The sequence below is a fragment of the Triturus cristatus genome, chromosome 5_1 (genome assembly GCF_964204655.1).
Source record: "Triturus cristatus chromosome 5_1, aTriCri1.1, whole genome shotgun sequence".
Classification (NCBI taxonomy): Eukaryota; Metazoa; Chordata; class Amphibia; order Caudata; family Salamandridae; genus Triturus; species Triturus cristatus.
In genome coordinates, this window is record NC_140587.1 from 486479920 (window position 1) to 486500646 (window position 20727).

Consider the following 20727-nt stretch of genomic DNA (forward strand, 5'->3'; position numbering starts at 1 on the left):
AGATCGTATAGTTGCATTACATGAGTATGCAGTCTTTTTCGATAATATCTACCATATTTATTTTTGGACGCTATTCTTTACACATTTATCCCTTTCGCAATACTGAACTTTCAAAGTAACCTTAATTGTCAAATCAAAACAGCACTTACCACTAGCATGAAACTTAGTGGTTTTAATTGCCTCTTTCCCCCCAAAAAATTTTCTTAAATCATAAGATTCTTATTTTTACCAAATATGTGTTCGATGCCACGAAATAATTGTAGCTTTTCATGGGATGATATAAATATGACATCACGATAAAGTGGAAACTGTATTCTTAATGGGTACCATGGCCCATCCAAGACTATCACAGTGACCCCAAACACACTACAAAATGGCTGATCCCTTTCTTATAACCTCAGATTGGGGGGTCTAGCGAACACAGAATTGCGTTTTTCAACTGAGATTCTGCACCGCATGAAATTATTAAATACAACAACACTTGATATGTTGATATGTGGTGGTTCGAATTATTATGTTTTATTTCTTATGATACTGAATCTGTTTCTCACATTGGACTTGTTATGCTAATACCGTACAACTCCAGATACTCTAGGATGGAAGAAACCCACTACAAAATAGCGGACCTCTTATACGTGTTTTTTGACAGGGCTGTGAGACACTCACATTTGTTGCTGTTGATAGCATATTGCAGCGCACAGGTGTATGTGTTTCAATCAGAGTATATATACAAGCTTCCTATGGGGCTCGGTTCTGACAAAACCGTCTACATTCTGACTTCGGTCCCCGCTGCAACGTGACATCGCATGTGTAAGTTGCCATATCCCAAAATTGAGCACTTTGACTTTTATCGTGCAGCCCGGATTCTTGAACAAGTCTTGTTCTTTGTTTAATTCTTACTGTTCTTTAAATTTGTTTTTAAGTTTCAACGTGATTCTAGTGTTGGCCATAACAGCCAAGGCATTTCTAAAGCCGAGTAACTATTAGTCTAACATATTAGGTTGCATTCTCTAAAATGGCGGCCGTCTGCACAATATAACGCGACGTGAACGATGATTCAAATTCCAGGTATCTGAGGGGCCGCGTAACTAGTAGTTTGATACTTTAGGATGCATTTTCTAAAAAGGCATCCACCCGCGCAATATAACACGACATGAACGATTATCCAAGTTTAATCTTCGGAACGCTTCGACCAAATTTTGCGGAAATGCAATTGTCATATCTTTACATTAGGTTGCGGTATCATTAGACTATGAATGAATATTGATGTGGCATATAGGCTTCATTTTGATTAAACTTCGTTGACTTCATATTAAATTGCATAGGTTCTTTATCCACCACACTGGTTCTTCGTTTTCCTCGTTTTGATCAAACTTTGTTGACATCATATTAAATTGCACGGTTGTTGGGCTCTCCCCCGACTTTTAAGGTTGGGCTGATCTGTTTCGGTTGGATTTGAGATCGGAAATGGGTTGTTCTATTGTGTGTCGTCATAAAATATCTCCCTATCCTAATGATATCAGTTAGAATCATAGATATATCTCAATAGGCATATTACCTACTGGTGGTCGCCAGTAGGTAGTTATAGTTGGGACCTATTTTCCATAGGAAATCCACAACATTCTATTCCCAATAAGTCTGGCGCCGGTTGACGAATCCTTCGCGAAATCTTCCAAACTTTTGGCCAGCTCCGCTCCGCTGCTACCCTGAAAGTTTTGCGGTGATCCGTCAAGCGGGGGCCAAGAAAAAAGGGGGGTCCCAAAACGCGTTTTCCCCATGCAATTTCCCATAGGATCTGTTGTCGCAGCTACAGCCCGAACCGCTGAACGTAATGACACCAAATTTGGCAAAGAGGTAGTCCCCAGTTCGGACTCGTGCCTTTTGCATATATGGTGTGAATCCGTTCAGTAGTTCCTGAGAAAATTAGAGTTAAAAGTACATATATATCTATGGCCTCGGAGGATCCGCGCACCCTACCCGCACCATAAGCGCACCCTCCCCGAACCAAGCGCGCAACCTCCCGATCGCGCGCTGAATGCTAATTGACTGTCGAGTGTCTCTATACATTCGAAATCAGGAACTGTTGGCGGCCATTTTCTGCCTCGGTAGAAGCGAGGCTGAAGAAGCAAGGGGAAAAAGTGTGTAAAACATACAAAGGGGGCAGAGTGGAAATACTCTAACCCTCTAGAGGTGCTTAGGGGGTCCCAGAAGGACCCCCTGGGGCCCCTTTTTAAAAAAAAAAAATACGGCAAAATGCGCGCACGGTGCGCGCATCCTATCACGTTGGATGCACGGATCCTCTCGCGGTGGGTTCGCGGATCCAAGGGAAAAAAAATGAAATTGTTGGGAGATAAAGATTAACCTTAAGTGTTTTGTTCTTGAGTGGCTATGAAAAGAGCCATTGTGTTCATTCAGAGTTTTTGGTACTTATAAGTAAGTACCTATACAGAGTCTAAAGTTGTTGAGGAAGACTCTGTTTCCTTCATCAGTAAAGTGTACTCCATCTCTCCTATACATCTCTTGCATATGAAAGCGCAGATTGTTATTGTAAATGAACCCCATTCTGTAGTCTCGGAGAAAAGCAGAAACAGATTTATTCACATGTTTCCTAGCTTTCTCAATCTGTGGACAAAAATGATCGGACCAGTTACATTTCTGCCTTTGGCATATGTTAGAATACACAAAGGCAGTTTTAGGGAAAAGTGAAATCAGTTCTGCAAAGGTGTCCTTCATAAACATTTCCAGACCTACCCCAGTCAAAGTGCCTAGGTCATTGCTCCCACAGTGCACTATTATGAGGTCAGGGTGTTGGATTTGCATGAAGGATTTCACCAATGGCATCAAATGGTGCCACTTTAACCCTCTCTGTCCAATCCATTTAATGTCTACATTTGGCAAACCTAGGGCTTTGTGAATGCCTTTGTTTTCTGCCTACCTTTGGCTCCAGAAAATGTAGCTGTGTCCCACAATCCACACTGTAAGCATCTTGTAAGGAGGTCTGGGTGCACTCAGATGGTCTCTCTAAATGAAATGGCAGTTTAGAAAGTAAGATGTTTCTAAAATGGTGGCTAAGATGCAAGTTTGAAAAAAGACAAGAAATCATTGGTTGTTTGACAACCTTCTACACTGAAAGGTAGGGTGCATATTTCTGTTTTTTAAATGCATTATTCTTATTGGTTAACAAAAACTGATTGTAAGGAACATTATATATGATAAGCTGATATGTTGAGAAGTCAAGCACACTTGCTGTCTTGATTAGCAACATTGTGTGTGCTGCACTTCTGACCTGTGTCCTCAGTACAGTGTTCCATGACATGTTTCTATGGTAACGGGCAGAAGGCAGATTGGGGGAAGGGTTGAAGTTTATGTCATTTGAAAAGGGTTGAAATGTTTAACCAATAGAAATGTGTGTTTGCTTTTGAATTTATGTGGGAAGGAGTGTGATTTGATGTTTACATGTATATGTGTGGAAAAAGAGAGGGAAACTTTGCCATTCTTTGGTTCTGCTGACAGGTGCACAGTGCAGAGATTCTGTATAAGGAAATCTGGTGTGTGACTGATATCTGGTGTGTGACTGATATACTTCTTAATCTACAAAACATCTTGAAAGGTGAGTTATTTAATTGTGAGGGGATGTATGTAGACTATTTTGATTTTAATCAGACTAATGTATTTCTTCTGCTAAAGTGTAGGGAGTACCTTTTTTTTCTCTACAATCTTATTGACAGTGTGTGTGCATGTAGAAACCATTCTGTGATAAGCATTTGTGTTTTCATGTGTTTGCAGACAGATAACTGTGCAGTTTTTATATTTTGGTAGAATTAGAAACCAGACATTGTTTATGAATTTGTGAAAGGAGTTATGTTATGTTTCTATACTAAAATGTAGTACTTCTTCTAGATGAAGAAATGTGTTTTGGTATAGTGCAAGGGATAGTGTTGTTTGTCTAGAATCACAGTGTGAGTCTGTGTGCATTTGTGAACCACTGTGAGAGAAGCGTTTGGTAACATCGTCTATTTGCTGACAGATAAGTGTTTTAAAACATGTCATGTTGTCAAGTTTTAGTAGCATTAGAAGCCAGTCTTTGCTTATGCGTTGATTAAATGAGTCAGGCATTGACACTAAAGTGCAGTTGTGAAATATGTAGATTGTGTAGAGTTCCCTTACCTCTTCCACTGTAGTGAATGAGTTTTGGTAAACTCCTAGGGATAGTGGTGCTTGTCTAGAATCACACTGTGAGTCTGTGTGCATTTGTAACCACTGTGAGAGAAGGGTTTGGTAACATTGTCTATTTGCTGACAGATAAGTGTTTTAAAACATGTCATGTTGTCAAGTTTTAGTAGCATTAGAAGCCAGTCTTTGCTTATGTGTTGATTAAATGAGTCAGGCATTGACACTAAAGTGCAGTTGTGAAATATGTAGATTGTGCAGAGTTCCCTTACCTCTTCCACCATAGTGAATGAGTTTTGGTAAACTCCTAGGGATAGTGGTGCTTGTCTAGAATCACACTGTGAGTCTGTGTGCATTTGGGAACCTCTGTGAGAGAACTGTTTGGTAATATTGTGTATTTGCTGACAGATAAATGTTTTAAAACCTGTCATGTTGTCAAGTTTTAGTAGCATTAGAAGACAGTTATGGCTTATGCTTTCAATTAATGAGTTAGGTATTGACAGTAAAGTGTAGTTGTGAAATATGTAGAGTGTGGGCCTTTCCTTTACCACTTTCAGTGTAGTGAATGAGTTTTGGTATATTCCTAGGGATAGTGGTGCTTGTCTAGAATCACACTGAGTCTGTGTGCATTTGGGAACCACTGTGAGAGAACTATTTGGTAACATCGTGTATTTACTGACAGATAAATGTTTTAAAACCTGTCATGTTGTCACGTTTTAGTAGCATTAGAAGCCAGTATTTGCTTATGCGTTGATTAAATTAGTCAGGCATTGACATTAAAGTGCAGTCGTGAAATATGTAGATTGTGTGCAGTTCCTTTACCACTTACACTGTAGTGAATGAGTTTTGGTATATTTCTAGGGATAGTGGTGATTGTCTAGAAGCACACTGTGAGTCTGTGTGCATTTGGGAACCACTGTGAGAGAAGCGTTTAGTAACATCGTGTATTTGCTGACAGATAAATGTTTTAAAACCTGTCCTGTTGTCAAGTTTTAGTAGCATTAGAAGACAGTTATGGCTTATGCTTTCATTAAATGAGTTAGGTATTGACCGTAACGTGTAGTTGTGAAATATGTAGAGTGTGGGCCTTTCCTTTACCACTTTCAGTGTAGTGAATGAGTTTTGGTATATTCCTAGGGATAGTGGTGCTTGTCTAGAATCACACTGTGAGTCTGTGTGCATTTGGGAACCACTGTGAGAGAACTATTTGGTAACATCGTGTATTTGCTGACAGATAAGTATTTTAAAACATGTCATGTTGTGAAGTTTTAGTAGCATTAGAAGCCAGTCTTTGCTTATGCATTGATTAAATGAGTCAGGCATTGACACTAAAGTGCAGTTGTGAAATATGTAGATTGTGTGCAGTACCTTTACCACTTTCACTGTAGTGAATACGTTTTGGTAAACTCCTAGGGATAGTGGTGCTTGTCTAGAATCACACTGTGAGTCTGTGTGCATTTGGGAACCACTGTGAGAGAACTGTTTGGTAACATTGTGTATTTGCTGACAGATAAATGTTTTAAAACCTGTCATGTTGTCAAGTTTTAGTAGCATTAGAAGACAGTTATGGCTTATGCTTTCATTAAATGAGTTAGGTATTGACAGTAAAGTGTAGTTGTGAAATATGTAGAGTGTGGGCCTTTCCTTTACCACTTCCAGTGTAGTGAATGAGTTTTGGTATATTCCTAGGGATAGTGGTGCTTGTCTAGAATCACACTGAGTCTGTGTGCATTTGGGAACCACTGTGAGAGAACTATTTGGTAACATCGTGTATTTACTGACAGATAAATATTTTAAAACCTGTCATGTTGTCAAGTTTTAGTAGCATTAGAAGCCAGTATTTGCTTATACGTTGATTAAATTAGTCAGGCATTGACATTAAAGTGCAGTCGTGAAATATGTAGATTGTGTGCAGTTCCTTTACCACTTACACTGTAGTGAATGAGTTTTGGTATATTTCTAGGGATAGTGGCGATTGTCTAGAAGCACACCTTGAGTCTGTGTGCATTTGGGAACCACTGTGAGAGAAGCGTTTGGTAAGATCGTGTATTTTCTGACAGATAACTTTTTTAAAACTTGTCATGTTGTCAAGTTTTAGTAGTATAAGAAGCGAGTCTTTTCTTATGCGTTGATTAAATAAGTCAGGTATTGACACTAAAGTGCAGTCGAGAAATATGTAGATTGTGTGCAGTTCCCTTACCACTTCCACTGTAGTGAATGAGGTTTGGTAAACTTCTAGTGATAGTGTTGCTTGTCTTGAATCACACTGTGAGTTTGTGTGCATTTGGGAACCACTGTGAGAGAAGCATTTGGTAACATTATGTATTTGGTGGCAGATAAGTGTTTTTAAACCAGTCATGTTGTCAAGTTTTAGTAGCATTAGAAGCCAGTCTTTGCTTATGCGTTGATTAAATGAGTCAGGCTTTGACACAAAAGTGCACTCTTGAAATATGTACATTGTGTGCAGTTCCCTTACCACTTCCACAGTAGTGAATGAGTTTTGGTAATCTGCTAGGGATAGTGTTATTTGTCTAGAATCACACTGAGTCTGTGTGCATTTGGGAGCCACTGTGAGAGAAGCATTTGGTAACATTGTGTATTTACTGACAGATAACTGTTTTAAAACATGTCATGTTGTCAAGTTTTAGTAGCATTAGAAGACAGTTATTTGCTTAGGCATTGAAAAAATGAATCATGCCTTGACACTAAAGTGCAGTACCATGTAGTATTGTCTTCACTGCACCAGAACTGAAAATTTAAAATTTGTACCCAGGCACTGTCCTAGAAGTAGTCTGATGATTTAGTTAGTTTCTAAGTACTTATGTTGTGAACCATTCATTACCAAATACACTGCTTCAAATGTCTATGCAGTATGCATGTAGTTCTCTAACCACCTATACAGTTGTTTTCCACACCTTCAATTCCCTAGTCAGCATGCATACACTTCCAGGAAACACGCTGTCACTGCCTTTGCAGTGTTCTAGTGACCAATTCAGCACCAAGTAGTAATCCACTCACTGTGCCAAAACCCAAACACTTATAAATTCACCAAGACACTCTCTTTCCAGTACTCTAATGATTCAGTCACTGCCTAAGTATTCATGCAGTGAGCCAGGCTTTAGCACATGGACTGCTTCAAACCCCTATCTACTATACATGCAGTCTTCTAACCACCTAGACACTTGTCTTTCACACTTTCAATTCCCTAGTCAGTATCCATACAGACCAGCAAACATCCTGTCACTGCCTTTGCACTCTTCTAGTGACCCATTCAGTACCAAGTACTAATCCATTCCCTGCGTCAAAATCCTACCACTTATAAATTCACCCAGGGACTCTCCTTGTTGTACTCTAATCATTCAGTCAGTACCCAAGTACCCATGCAGTGAGCCAGGCCTTAGCACATGGACTGCTTTAAATGCCTATGCAGTATGGATGCAGTCCTCTAACCACCTATACACTTGTCTTTCACACCTTCAATTCCCCAGTCAATATCCATACACTTCCAGGAAACACCCTGTCACTGGCTTTGTACTACACTACTGATCCATTCAGCACTATGTACTAATCCTTTCAGTGCGCCAAAACCCAAACACTTATAAATTCACCCAGGCAGTGTCCTTGCAGTACTCTAATCATTCAGTCAGTACCCAAGTGCTCATTCAGTGACCAGGCCTTAGCATATGGACTGCTTCAAACCCCTATCCACTATGCATGTAGTTCTCTAACCATCTACACACTTGTCTTTCATACCTGCGATTCACCAGTCATTATCCATACAATTCCAGCAAACATCCTGTCACTCCCTTTGCACTCCTGTAGTGACTCATTCAGCACCATGTACTAATCCATTGACTGTATCAAAACCCAACCACTGATAAATTCACCCAGGCACTCTCCTTGAAGTACTCTAATCATTCAGTCAGTATCCAAGTACTTCTAGCAAATATTCTGTCACTCCCCTTGGAGTCCTCTAGTGACCCATTCAGCACCATGGAGTAATCCATTGAGTGTGCCAAAACCCGAACACTTATAAACTCACCCAGGCACTCTCCTTGCAGTACTCTAATCATTTAATCAGTATCCAAATAGTATTGGAGTGAGACAGGCCTTAACATATGGATGGATTGAAACATTTGTTCAGTATGCATGTAGGTCTCTAATCACCTACACACTTGTTTTTCACACCATCAATATCCATGTCAGTATTCATACACTTATAGGAAACACCCTGTCACTCACTCAGTTTGTTTCCTTGTAGTATTGTAATCATTCAGTCAGTTAGCATGTAGTCTTTTAGTGAGGTAAGCTTTAGGGCATGAACTGCTTCAAAGTAGTATGCACTATGTATGTAGTGTTTTTATCATCGTCACACTTGTGGTTCAGGGACATAGTTTCTTAGTCAGTTTTTATATAAAATGTGTTTGTACAGTAATAGAATAGTATAAATTTGCAAGTTATTAATATACTTTTATTTGTGATTCTTTTTTACAGATACTGTTTTTCAACGTTAAAATAGAGAAATTATGCCAGAAAAAAAAAGAAAAAGAAAAGAGCAGAGACAGGAGGATTATTTGAAGAAACATCAACCACAAGTATTGAATGTACAAGATAATGTGGCTAAAAGGAAAAAATCTTCTGTTAACATCACAAAGCAATTTATTAAAAATGTTTGTAGGAGCAAACAGAATGTAGAGAATGCTCCAGTTTCACAGATTTTTTTAAGTAAGAAAAAAAATCAAATTAGGAGGAAAAGTAAAAAAGCAAATGTTCAGTCAAAGGAGATAAAGTATGGTGAAAGAAGACAAAATCAGTATAAGGAATTACACAAAAACATATTTTACAAGAGAGTAGTGAATAATTTGCTGAAAGATGTGAAGAAATATAAAAAGAGAGCTTTATTTTATAAAAAGAAGAAGCCTATTGAAAGCATTGTGGAGAAGGCTTTTGAAGTAAAAAGGAAACTGTTTATGTTATTGTTGAACAGAATTCGATCACTTGATAAACCAATATATGTAATGAAGGCCAAAAGTAGGAGGAAAAGAATTATTAATTAAAAAAAAATTTGTGATGTTTTTTTGGGAGAATGGAAACACAGTTCTAGTTCAGAGCCTTTTTTTAATGAAGAGAGTTATTCACTAAGTGAAAAATTATTGTATGCAGTCGACACCAGTGGTAGAGGTTATGAAGTTAGTGATGGTTGTTCAATGGAGAAAGAGAAAATGGTTGAAAGAAATGCAGAAGAAGTGATAGCTGATGAAGTTTTAGGGAGACGTGCTAAAAACCCTGTGTACACTTGGGATTGCAGTAGTGTTTGCAGTGTACGACAGGAATCTATTGAAAAATTATGTAGTTTTTTACGAACCTATAGTAAAAAAAGTGTAAAACAAAAGATTAAGCTGTTGCAAGGACTAGACCCTTGCAGAGTGAGAAAACATACTGGTTTGCAAGGTCATTCTCTGGCTTGTCTTTCTAGGAAAGTTTGTGAAAGTGTTTTTCACCATTTCAGAATGCTGGCAGTACATCATACTCAAATGCGGAAGTTAGTGAGAAGGTTCTATTATACAAAAAGTCCAGCACTGAAGTGAAGTGAGTTGAACAGTGCTCTTTTGCGTGGGTCAGTATCAGATGTGAAGCAGGTCTGTGAGGATATTGAGTTGTGTTACTTTGGGCCTCAGCAAGAGAGTGAAGAAACTGACACATTAGTAGAACAAAATGTTGAAGACAATGTAGAACCCGTAATTACAGAAATATTTGAGGATGAAATCACAAAGTTTAAGTAATTTCAGGTGAAAGACCAAATGTTTCTTGTATTTGTTGTCGGCGAAGTCACTATAAAAATCAGACTAGGGGTGTCAATCTGTATTTAAAGAGTGAAATAGAAGATAATGATAAGTGGATGGAATTTGCAACTTATTTGCTGGTAGAGGATTGTTTTGATTTGGGATCTGAGCAGCGTATTTGCAAATATTGTTATAATAAATTAGATGAGAATAAAATGCCTGCTAGAGCTGTTTATAATAATCTAGAGTTGGTTGCTATTCCTCCAGAGCTGATAGATTTAAATACGTATGAGTCTATTCTGATACAATGTGTTCACCCATTTCAGGCTGTGGTTCGTATGGAGCCCAAAACAAGTAAATTACCTCCATCAGAGTTGCAAAGAGGATTGAAAGGAAGAGTTGTGTATTTACCATTAGATTTAAGGAAAAATGTTGACACCATTGGTGTAGATCATGCAGAAAATGAGCCACTAGTCATTCTGGTTAATGGTGTTCCTACTAAGAATAAGAAAATATGGCAAGAGTTAGTGGATGTTAGAAAAGTGCAAAAGGCATCATTGTATCTGTTAAAAAATAATGAGTACTATAGAAATGTGTTTGTTGGAGAAGAAGAAATAGATTTAGCAGAAGATAGTGAAACATTAAGTGGACAAATTGAAAAAGTGGACATGTCCAGATGTGAAGAGATCTATGAACATTACAGTGTACATCCACTTCATTCCAAAGAGGTGATGGGGAATACTATTGAGTTGTTTCAAATGAAAAAAGCAACTGGAAGTCCCATGAGTGTATGGGAAGAGAGCTTGGAAGCTCGTTGTTTCCCGCAGTTGTTTCCAACAGGAAAAGGTGGATGATATGATGAACGTCCTGTGCAGATTCCTGCATCTGAATATCGGACAACAAGATTATATGCAGAAGATCCAAGATTTCCACAATGTATTCCTTATATGTTTCATCTTCTGTTTGAAAGTGACTTGTCTGGACTTTCATATGCAGTAAATCACATTTGAAAAACTGGAATGCATCTTCAAAATGTAACTGCAAAGGATTTTATGGATAAAGTGCATCAGAGAGATGATCATTTAGAATCTCAGTTGATTAATCTGATGGCATGTCAGCGTGGGACTAATGAATATTGGTACCGTCGACATGGAGAACTGAAATGCATGCTACGGAACTTGGGAACTCCTACATGGTTTGTTACACTAAGCTGTGCTGAGTATGCTTGGGATGATTTACTTGAATTTCTTCGAGATGCAAATTGCAATATAAAAAATATTGAATACAAGACACATGGAGAATTGTGCTCTTTGGATCCTGTCAATGTATGCAGATATTTCAATCATAGATTTGAAGCTATGATGTCTTTCATCTGCAATAAAAAGAATCCTCCTCTTGGAGAAGTTGTGGATTTCTTTTGGAGAAAGGAGTATCAAGCAAGAGGTGCTCCTCATAAACATATGTTGTTATGGGTCAAGGATGCCCCCAAATTTGGAACAGATTCAGATGAAACTGTTTTGTCTTTCATTGAAGATTATGCTACATGTGCTCTTCCAAATAGTAGAGAAGAGAAAAACTTAAAACAACAAGTCTTACAATTTCAAAGCCATAGGTGTGGAAAATACTGTAGACGAAAGTACAAGTCAAAGGATAAGTTCTACACCAAATGTCGTTTTGGATTTCCACGTCCTGTATTAGCCAAAGGAAGAGTGAACAGTTTTATGTCAGCTGTACGACATACCATAACAAGAAAGTCTCCAAAAAACACCTACAACTTAAGAAGAAGCGAAGAATCAAAATACATAAATGACTACAATCCAGTTATTTTATCCATGTGGAACGCTAACATGGATATTCAGTATGTTGCGGACAATTCCATTGCTGTTGCTCGATATGTAACGTCTTACATTACTAAATCAGAAAAGACTGAATTGAAAGAAATGTGGGAAGAGATTTCTCACGAGAAGACTCTAAGTAAGAAATTATACAGTTTCAGTTTGAAGATGTTATCGCATCGTGAAATTGGAGCATATGAATGTTCAGATCGGTTATCATCTGCAAGTCTATATTCCAAAAGTAGAAGAATCATTTGGGTGAGTCTAGGTCTTGCAGGAATGTGAAATCGGGTACTGAAATCTGTTCAATAAATTGAATATTTAGCAGAAAATGACCCAGAAAGTACAGATATTTTGAAAACCAATATGTTGGACACATACTATCCAAAGAGAAGTCATCATATTGAGAACATGTGTCTCTATGAAGTGCTGCAAAACTACACTTTTAAACGGAATATTACAGAGAACATCAACGATGGAAAATATGGAGTGATTGGTTCCGAAGGATGTCTGGTGAAACAAAGGAAAGGAAATTTAATTAATCACAGAAAACTGAGTTGCGACACTGCTGACAAAAGGGAATTTTACTATTTAGCCCTTTTGCAAATGTTCAAACCATGGCGTTCTGAACTGGAATTACTTGGAGATTTTCCCAGCTATGAAAATTAATTTAATGCTTGTAAAGATAGCATACAATGCAGTGCTTTTGCAAATTATGTGAAAATGTTGAATGATGAAATTGATCAAGAAGCTACAATTGCAGCTGAGATTGCTAGAGACAGTTCTCAAGACAGTTAAAGTTCTGCTGTACTGAGTCAAGATCCACTAGGACAACCAATTGTTGAAAATGAAGCAGCGATTGCAATGAATGAGGTGGAAACAGCAATGTATCAAGCACAAGAAGATGCAATACAGTTAGGAAACTTGGAAGAGCAACTAAATGTTGAACAGAAAGAAATATATCAGCAAGTGAAAGAGCAGATTGACCATGGATTACTTCATGAAAAGAAATGATGCTCATGTACATCATTTCAACCTATCCGAATGTATGTGAATGGTCAAGCTGGAACAGGAAAGAGTTTCTTAATTAAAGTAATTACAAGTTATCTGCAAAAAAACTGAGTCGCTTTTGTCTTGTGTTGTCACTGCTCCAACTGGGTTGGCAGCACATAACATTAAAGGAATTACTTTACATCGTTTACTAATGCTGCCGGTAGAGCATGAGAACAAATTGGAATACCACAAGCTATCTGGAGAAGCTTGTTGTGAAGTTTCAAGAGTGCTGAAGAAAATGAAACTTCTCATTATTGATGAGGTGAGCATGGTTTCAAACTTGATGCTTGCCTTTGTGCATTTAAGAATGCAGCAAATTCTTAAAACAGAGTATGACGTGTTATTTGGAGGAAAACACGTCATAGTTTTTGGAGATCTACTGCAACTGACACCGATAAAAGGACAACCGGTATTTAAAACACTTGCCCATGAAGATACCAGAAAGTCTCTTGGCAGTGTTGGTAATGTGAACATTTGGAGTAATTTTGAATACAAGGAACTAACAACAAATATGCGACAGGCAAATGATGCTGAATATGGAACTATTCTTCAAGATATAAGAATTGGAATTCTATCAAAAAAAGGGAAAGAAGCTTTGGAGAGTCGATTACTTTGCAATGTCTTTCCAAATGAAAATTCAGTTGCTGCAAAAGTGTACGTGGAAATTACTAAAAAAAAGTCAGTGATTTGCTTAATGCCGATACTGCGTGAGTGTTCAATATTCAACGAAGAATGATTAAAATTGGAAAATGAAGAAATTGTGAAAATGGAAGCCACCGATAAAATACTACATGAAGGAATCACTATTATTTTGACGGGTAAGTTGAAATAAAACTAGATTGTTTAGAAAAAAAAATATCTAAAACTGCTGGTTTGGAAAAGACACTGTATGTGTGTGTAAACTGTCGGGTAATTTTAAGGCGTAATTTGGATGTAGAGAAAGGTTTAGGTAATGGTGCAATGGGCAAAGTGGTGGATTTTGTGAATTATCGGAAAAAAGAAGGAATTGAATTTTTAAAAATTAAATTTGATCAGATTGATGAAGTTAAAGAAATTGGTCGTTGTTCAGTTCGTTTTTTGCTTGTTGAAGATTTATATGTCCGTAGGAAACAATTTCCATTTTCTTTGGCATATGCAGTGACTATTCATAAATCTCAAGGATTAAGTGTAGACAGTGCATTGGTGAACATTGGATCTACTGTATTTAAAGAGGGTATGGCATATGTTGCTTTGTCGCGAGTAAGAACATTATCTGGTTTGTTTTTGATTGATTTTGATGAGACAAAGGTTACTGCAGATGCAAACTGTGTAAAAGAGTATAATAGGTTAAGAAGGGTGTATGCTCCAAATTTAGGTCAATATCCTGTATTTGAAAAGCGTATGGTTGGTCGAAAAAGAAGGTTAGAGAATATCTGTTCTGAAGGTATCAAGAAAAGAAAAGAAGAAGATAATGTTGTGATTGTAGGTAAAAAGAAATTGGACACTGTTGAAGAGATTGTTGGTTATCATTTTGAAAATAGTTCTGGTGTCAACTGCTATGCTAATGTAGTGGTTAATGTTGTTTTTTATCTGGAACGTTTGCAAGCACAAATTATGCATAATCGGCAAAAAAGATTTTGTTCTCTGTTGCATTCTGTTTATGAAAAATTGACAACAGATAGAAGTAAAATACAATCTGTTTCAGATGTTCGTAATCTTTTGGATGTGTGTTCTGGTTCTACATAATTTACACAAAATATCCAACAAGATGCTCAGGAATTTTTAATGTATATGCTTACAATTTTTGAAAATGAAGGTGTAGAAATAGAATTTTTTTTTGGCCTTTCTTACAAATGGGAACATTATTGTGAGAATTGCATGTATACATGTACCACCAATGTAGACACTGAGAGATTTCTGTATTTAACATTACCAGACTGTAATTCAGTGTCTTTCAATAAATTAGTGAAAGGTGCAATTCAAAACATGTTGTGTAGCCAATGTAAATCAGAAATGTTATCCACATTATTTTTAAGAAAATATGGAGAATACATAATTTTAATGATGCAACGTTGTACAGCTGACGGAAGAAAATTGGATACTTTAATAAAACAATTTGTAGCAGCACAACTATCAATATCAGGAAGGACTTTTGTAGCAATTGCAATAATTTTCCATGATGGTCCTTCCACCACATCTGGGCATTACACTGTCTATCTAAAATGTGACAAAGGCTGGACACTTTGTAATGATGCCCAGTTGGTTTTCAAACAACGTTTGCCTAGTGAATTACCAAATTCCTACCTAATATTTTTAAAGCCAAAGTTTAGGAAAATAATTCACTCTCTGAGGAATGTATTATTATAATTTAATAGGACTACCATTGGACAATTTACATAAAGAAGAAGTGCTAAAATACCATTTGGCCTCAAGGAAAGGTATTTTTTTGAATTATGGACTTTTTGGTGGTCATTTGTTCGGTGATTATTTTAATGCGGCACTATGGTGCAAGGGTGCCTGTGTCACTACGTGGCTGCAGTTTAAGCAGCCGTGCAGAGAGAAGCATAGACTTGCAACATATTTATGTACATATGTTGCATCCCTGTGCTTCGGAAGTACTACAGCACACTGCAGTTAAAGAGGTTACTGTGTGATGCTGCAGCACTTCCACATAGTTCCACACTTATACATTCACCATACGCTGCTAATGCATTCATTCAGTCAATTATGTACTACTCATACATTCATCTAATCTTTCACACACTAACAAAGAAATGTAGTTCTTTTTTTAAACCAGGAAAGTTAGTTCTTATAAGAACTTTTTTTTTTCTTCTTTTTTGTTTTTTAATTTTTTTGTACTTTTTGGAACAATGTTGTTATTTTTTTGTTTTTTTCAAAAGGAAAAAAAGACAACAGGAGGAACAAAACAGTTAACTTCTCCAAAAAAAAAATAAACACAAGTTTAGCACTTGTGGTTTTGCTGTGCTCGGCAGATAAGGTCAATTGACTGCTCGCCGTAACATAGCAGTTTGTTGCACTTAATGCAACTTATTTTCAGTTTTCCAAATTCAGGACGTATGTCCGGGTGAGTGGTTGATGGTGATGCTGCAGAAGTTGCTGTAGAAGTGCTTGCCACTGCTGGCTGAGGCTGCTGTCGGAGTCTTCTGCATTCCTGCCTGGCCAGGTTCACGGGATGCAGAGTCTTCAGGTGTTTTAGCATACTCGCCGTCCCACAAGAGTATTTTTATGAGGGATCTCCTCTGGAAAGCACTCTTTGACATATTTTACATGTCACTTTAGTGGAGTTTGTCCTTCTGGGAAGGAAAAAAATATCCACACCACAGAGGTGTATCTTTCTTGGCGTGGAGATTCCACAACAAATTCCTCATCGGACGAAAGGTCTGATTCAGATGTTGGTTGTTGTGCAGAAGCCATTGTTTTTGAGAAAAATTGCAGCTGTGGAAATCTTCCCCAAAAAGTTTCTTCTAGATGAGATGTTCCTCTAAAGAAGCTCAAAGAAGAATGATTGAAATGGCTGGGGTCTTTCAGTAGTTAGAAGAGGAAGTGTAATGAACCAATCAAATCTCATTTTTTGGAGGTCACATGGGATCCACGCACCATGCACTTATGCAGCAGGCACCCAGCACGCATCCGCGAAATTGAATTAAAAAAAATTATAGGATTAGATGTAAAAATATATTAGTTTTAAGACTAGTTTAGAGTTTGTCTTCAATTAATATTCACATGAAATACAGATATATGTTTTTTTAAATGTTAAATACTTCGTGGGATCCGCGCACCTACCGCGTCATAGACGCAGATGACGCATTGCGGAAGCGCATAAACGTCGCGTTACGTACATCGAACGTGTCGCGTATAGGCTGGGAGTCGCATAGCGATCGCGCACTAACCACGTACCCGACGCATACCATGCGCGGAGGCTGTCGCGTAGGAATCGTGAACGGTGCGCTTAGGGTGCGCGGATCCAAAAACATTAAAAAAAATATATATAAAATAAAGTTTTGCACATATAGATCGAATAAAATTTTGAAAAATATAAAAAAAATGTTTGAAAAAGCAATTAACTTCAAATAATATTTTATTTTTAAAAGAATTAATTGAAAAAATAAGTTTAAAAAATGGTGATAAAAAAGTCTATAAAAAAAACAAAATGAATGAATTTGAGACACTGAATTTGAAAAATATACAAATCCAATCAAAATCATTAAACATGACATCTTCAGAGATAAGTTAAAGATAGGAATTAGCATTTAAAAAACCTTTGAAATTCACTGAAAAAACCATAGGTTTCATGCACGTTATAGTTAGGAATTGCCATTTAAAAAACCTTTGAAATTCACTGAAAAAACCAAAGGTTTCAGGCACGTTATAGTTAGGAATTGGCATTTAAAAAAACCTTAGAAATTCACTGAAAAAACCATAGGTTTCAGGGGCGTTATAGTTAGCTGGACATTTCCCTCGTACAAAACCCTAGAAATTCCCCTGTTATAGTTAGTTCAGCTAACTATAACTCACGCCCCCGCAATGCACTGCTGATGACGTCACATATTACATCACTCATGACATGGTCAGTGACATCACTGATGACATCACTGATGACATCTCAAATGACATCACTGATGACATCACTGATGACGTCATCCATGTGATAAATTAGTGCATCTTCTCACACCCTAATATAACCTTTGATAAACCGACTCAAAATTTCAGACGGCCATTTTGACAACCATAGATACTCCAATACCAATAACTACTCACCCACTCATTGACTTTTAGGTCTACATACATGTCCACTCACTCACCTCTACAGTCACTCTGTGCATTTATACACCTATATAGACACTCACACACCGCCAATCATCCATTCAGTCAATCAATCATGGAATTTATATCGCGCGCTACTCACCCGGAAGGGTCTCAAGGCGCTTGGGGGAGGGGGTCTGCTACTGCTCGAACAGCCAGGTCTTGAGCTGTTTCCTGAAGGCGAGGTGGTCCTGGGTCAGCCGTAGGTGGACGGGCAGGGAGTTCCATGTCTTAGCCGCCAGGTAGGAGAAGGATCTTCCTCCGGCGGTAGCTCTCTTGATGCGAGGGACGACGGCGAGGGCAAGGTTCGCGGATCGTAGCTGGCGGGTGGACGTGTAGAAGGTCAGGCGGTCGTTGAGGTACCTTGGGCCCAGGTCGTGGAGGGATTTGTGTGCGTGGGTGAGGAGTCTGAACGTGATCCTCTTGTTGACAGGGAGCCAGTGCAGGTCTCTCAGGTGGCTCGAGATGTGGCTGCGTCGGGGGACGTCCAGGACGAGTCGGGCGGAGGCGTTCTGGATACGCTGAAGTCTTTTCTGAAGCTTGGCTGTTGTATCGGCGTAGAGGGTGTTTCCGTAGTCTAGTCTGCTGGTGACGAGGGCCTGGGTGACCGTCTTCCTGGTCTCGGTCGGGATCCATCGGAAGATCTTACGGAGCATGCGGAGGTTGTGGAAGCAAGCTGAGGAGACGGCGTTGACTTGTCTGGTCATCGATAGGGAGGAGTCCAGGATGACGCCCAAGTTGCGTGCGTGGTCCGTTGGCTTGGGTGCGGTGCCTAGGGCCGGGGGCCACCAGGAGTCGTCCCATGCGGAGGGCGACGGTCCCAGGATGAGGACTTCTGTCTTGTCCGTGTTCAATTTCAGGCGGCTGATGTCCATCCATTTGGCGACGTCTTTCATCCTTCGTGTAGGCTGGTTTTGGCGGTGTCGGGGTCTCTGGTGAGGGAGAGAATCAGCTGGGTGTCATCGGCGTAGGAGATGATGTTGAGGTTGTGTTGGCGTGCGATGGCAGCGAGGGGTTTCATGTAGATGTTGAAGAGAGTGGGGCTGAGCGATGATCCTTGCGGGACGCCGCAGATGACTTCGGTGGCCTCAGAGTGGAATGGAGGGAGGCGTACTCTCTGTGTTCTGCCGGAGAGGTATGAGATGATCCATTCCAGGGCCTTCCCTTGGATGCCGGTGTCGTTGAGGCGTTGGACTAGGGTGCGGTGGCAGACAGTGTCAAATGCTGCGGAGAGGTCTAGGAGGATGAGTGCCGCTGTTTCACCGTTGTCGAGCAGGGCTCGGATGTCGTCGGTGGCTGCGATGAGGGCGGTCTCGGTGCTGTGGTTGGCTCTGAATCCGGACTGCGATGGGTCGAGGGATCCGTTCGTCTCGAGGAAGGCGGCCAGTTGCTTGTTGACGACCTTCTCGATGACTTTGGCAGGGAAGGGAAGGAGCGAGATGGGGCGGAAGTTCTTGAGGTCGGTCGGGTCCGCTGTTGGTTTCTTCAGCAGTGCGCTGAGCTCGGCGTGCTTCCAGCTCTCCGGGAAGGTGGCTGTGTCGAAAGAGGTGTTGATGATGTCTCGGAGGTGGGGTGCGATGGTAGAGGCGGCCTTGTTGAAGACATGGTGGGGGCACGGGTCTGTCGGCGATCTGGAGTGGATGGTGTTCATCATGCGTGTTGTGTCTTCGGGGGTCACCTCGGTCCATGTCTGGAGGATGGCGGCGGGGTGCGTAGGTTCGACCGATGGGTGCGGGGGTGGAACGCCGAAGCTGTTGTGGATGTTGGCGATCTTGCAGTGGAAGTACGAGGCGAGGGAGTCGCAGAGGTCCTGTGAGGGAGTGATGTCGTTGTTGCCGGTGCTGGGGTTGGAGAACTCCTTGACGATGTTGAAGAGCTCCTTGCTGTCATGGGCGTTCTTGTCCAGTCGTTCCTTCAGAGATTTCTTCTTGGTGGTGCGGATGAGCTGGTGATGTCTGCGGGTGGTGAGTTTGAGGGCGGTCATGTTGTCGGCGGTCTTGTCGAGGAGCCAGGCCTTCTCGAGGGTGCGGCAGGCCTTCTTGGAGTTCTTGAGTTCGTCGATGAACCAGGGGGCCTTCTTGCGTCTGGGCCTGGTGAGTGGGTTCTTCAGTGGGGCGAGGTCGTCGGCACAGGAGGTCAGCCACTGCGTGAGGTCGAGGGCTGCTGTGTTAGGGTCCGTTGTCCTGACAGGTGGGTTCTGGCTGAGGGAGGTGGCGAGCTGGTCGACGGTGATCTTGCTCCAGTTTCTGTGGGGAACCTGCTTCGGGTGGTGGTGGACCGTGTTCTTTTTGAAGCTGAAGTGGACGCAGCTGTGGTCAGTCCAGTGAAGTCCGATGGAGTGGCTGAAGGTGACGTGCTTGCTGGATGAGAAGAGGGGGTTGAGCGTGTGACCGGCGTAGTGGGTGGGGGTGTTGACCAGTTGCTTGAGTCCGAGGTTGGCGAGGTTGTCCAGCAGGGCGGTGGTGTTGCGGTCGTTGTTGTTCTCCAGGTGGAAGTTGAGGTCCCCGAGGAGGATGTAGTCGGCGGAGGGGAGGGCGTGGGGGCTGATGAAGTCCGTGATGTCTTCGCAGAACTGTGCGCGTGGTCCCGGGGGTCTGTAGATGAGGGTGCCTCTGAGGGTAGTCTTGGGGTCGGTGTGGATCTGGAAGTGCAGGTATTCGGCGGCGTTGAACGCGTCGATGGAGTCAGTCGAGATGCGAATGGTGCTTTTGTGAACGATGGCGATGCCCCCTCCGGTCTGGTTGACGCGATCTTTCCTGATGATCTTGTAGCCGTCCGGGATGGCTATGGCGATGTCGGGGGCTGAGGAGGCGTTCATCCAGGTTTCCGTGAGGAAGGCGACGTCTGGAGATGTGGTGTCGAGGAAGTTCCAGAGTTCCACGGCGTGTCTGTGGACGGAGCGGGTGTTGATCAGGATGCACTTGAGGTGGTTGCTGTTGTCTGTCTTGATGGGTGCGGTGCCGGTTCGGAGGCAGGAGAAGTTGCAGGATCGGCAGGCAAAGGGTCCATGGGTGCGTCGTGGGGATGCTCGGTAGCACCCGGGGGATCGGCCGGTGTTGAGTGCGATGAGTGTGGCGGCATCG

The 20727-nt window shown here is 40.7% G+C and overlaps 1 long non-coding RNA gene across 1 annotated transcript; it reads left to right on the forward strand.

Annotated features, from left to right (window-relative positions):
• Nucleotides 1-2794: 2794 nt before the first annotated feature.
• LOC146831098 (uncharacterized) lies at nucleotides 2795-8723 on the forward strand. The gene is made up of 4 exons (XR_014961233.1): nucleotides 2795-4211; nucleotides 5590-6061; nucleotides 6336-6571; nucleotides 6847-8723. It is a non-coding gene; the product is annotated as an uncharacterized LOC146831098 (long non-coding RNA).
• The last annotated feature ends 12004 nt before the right edge of the window (nucleotides 8724-20727 follow it).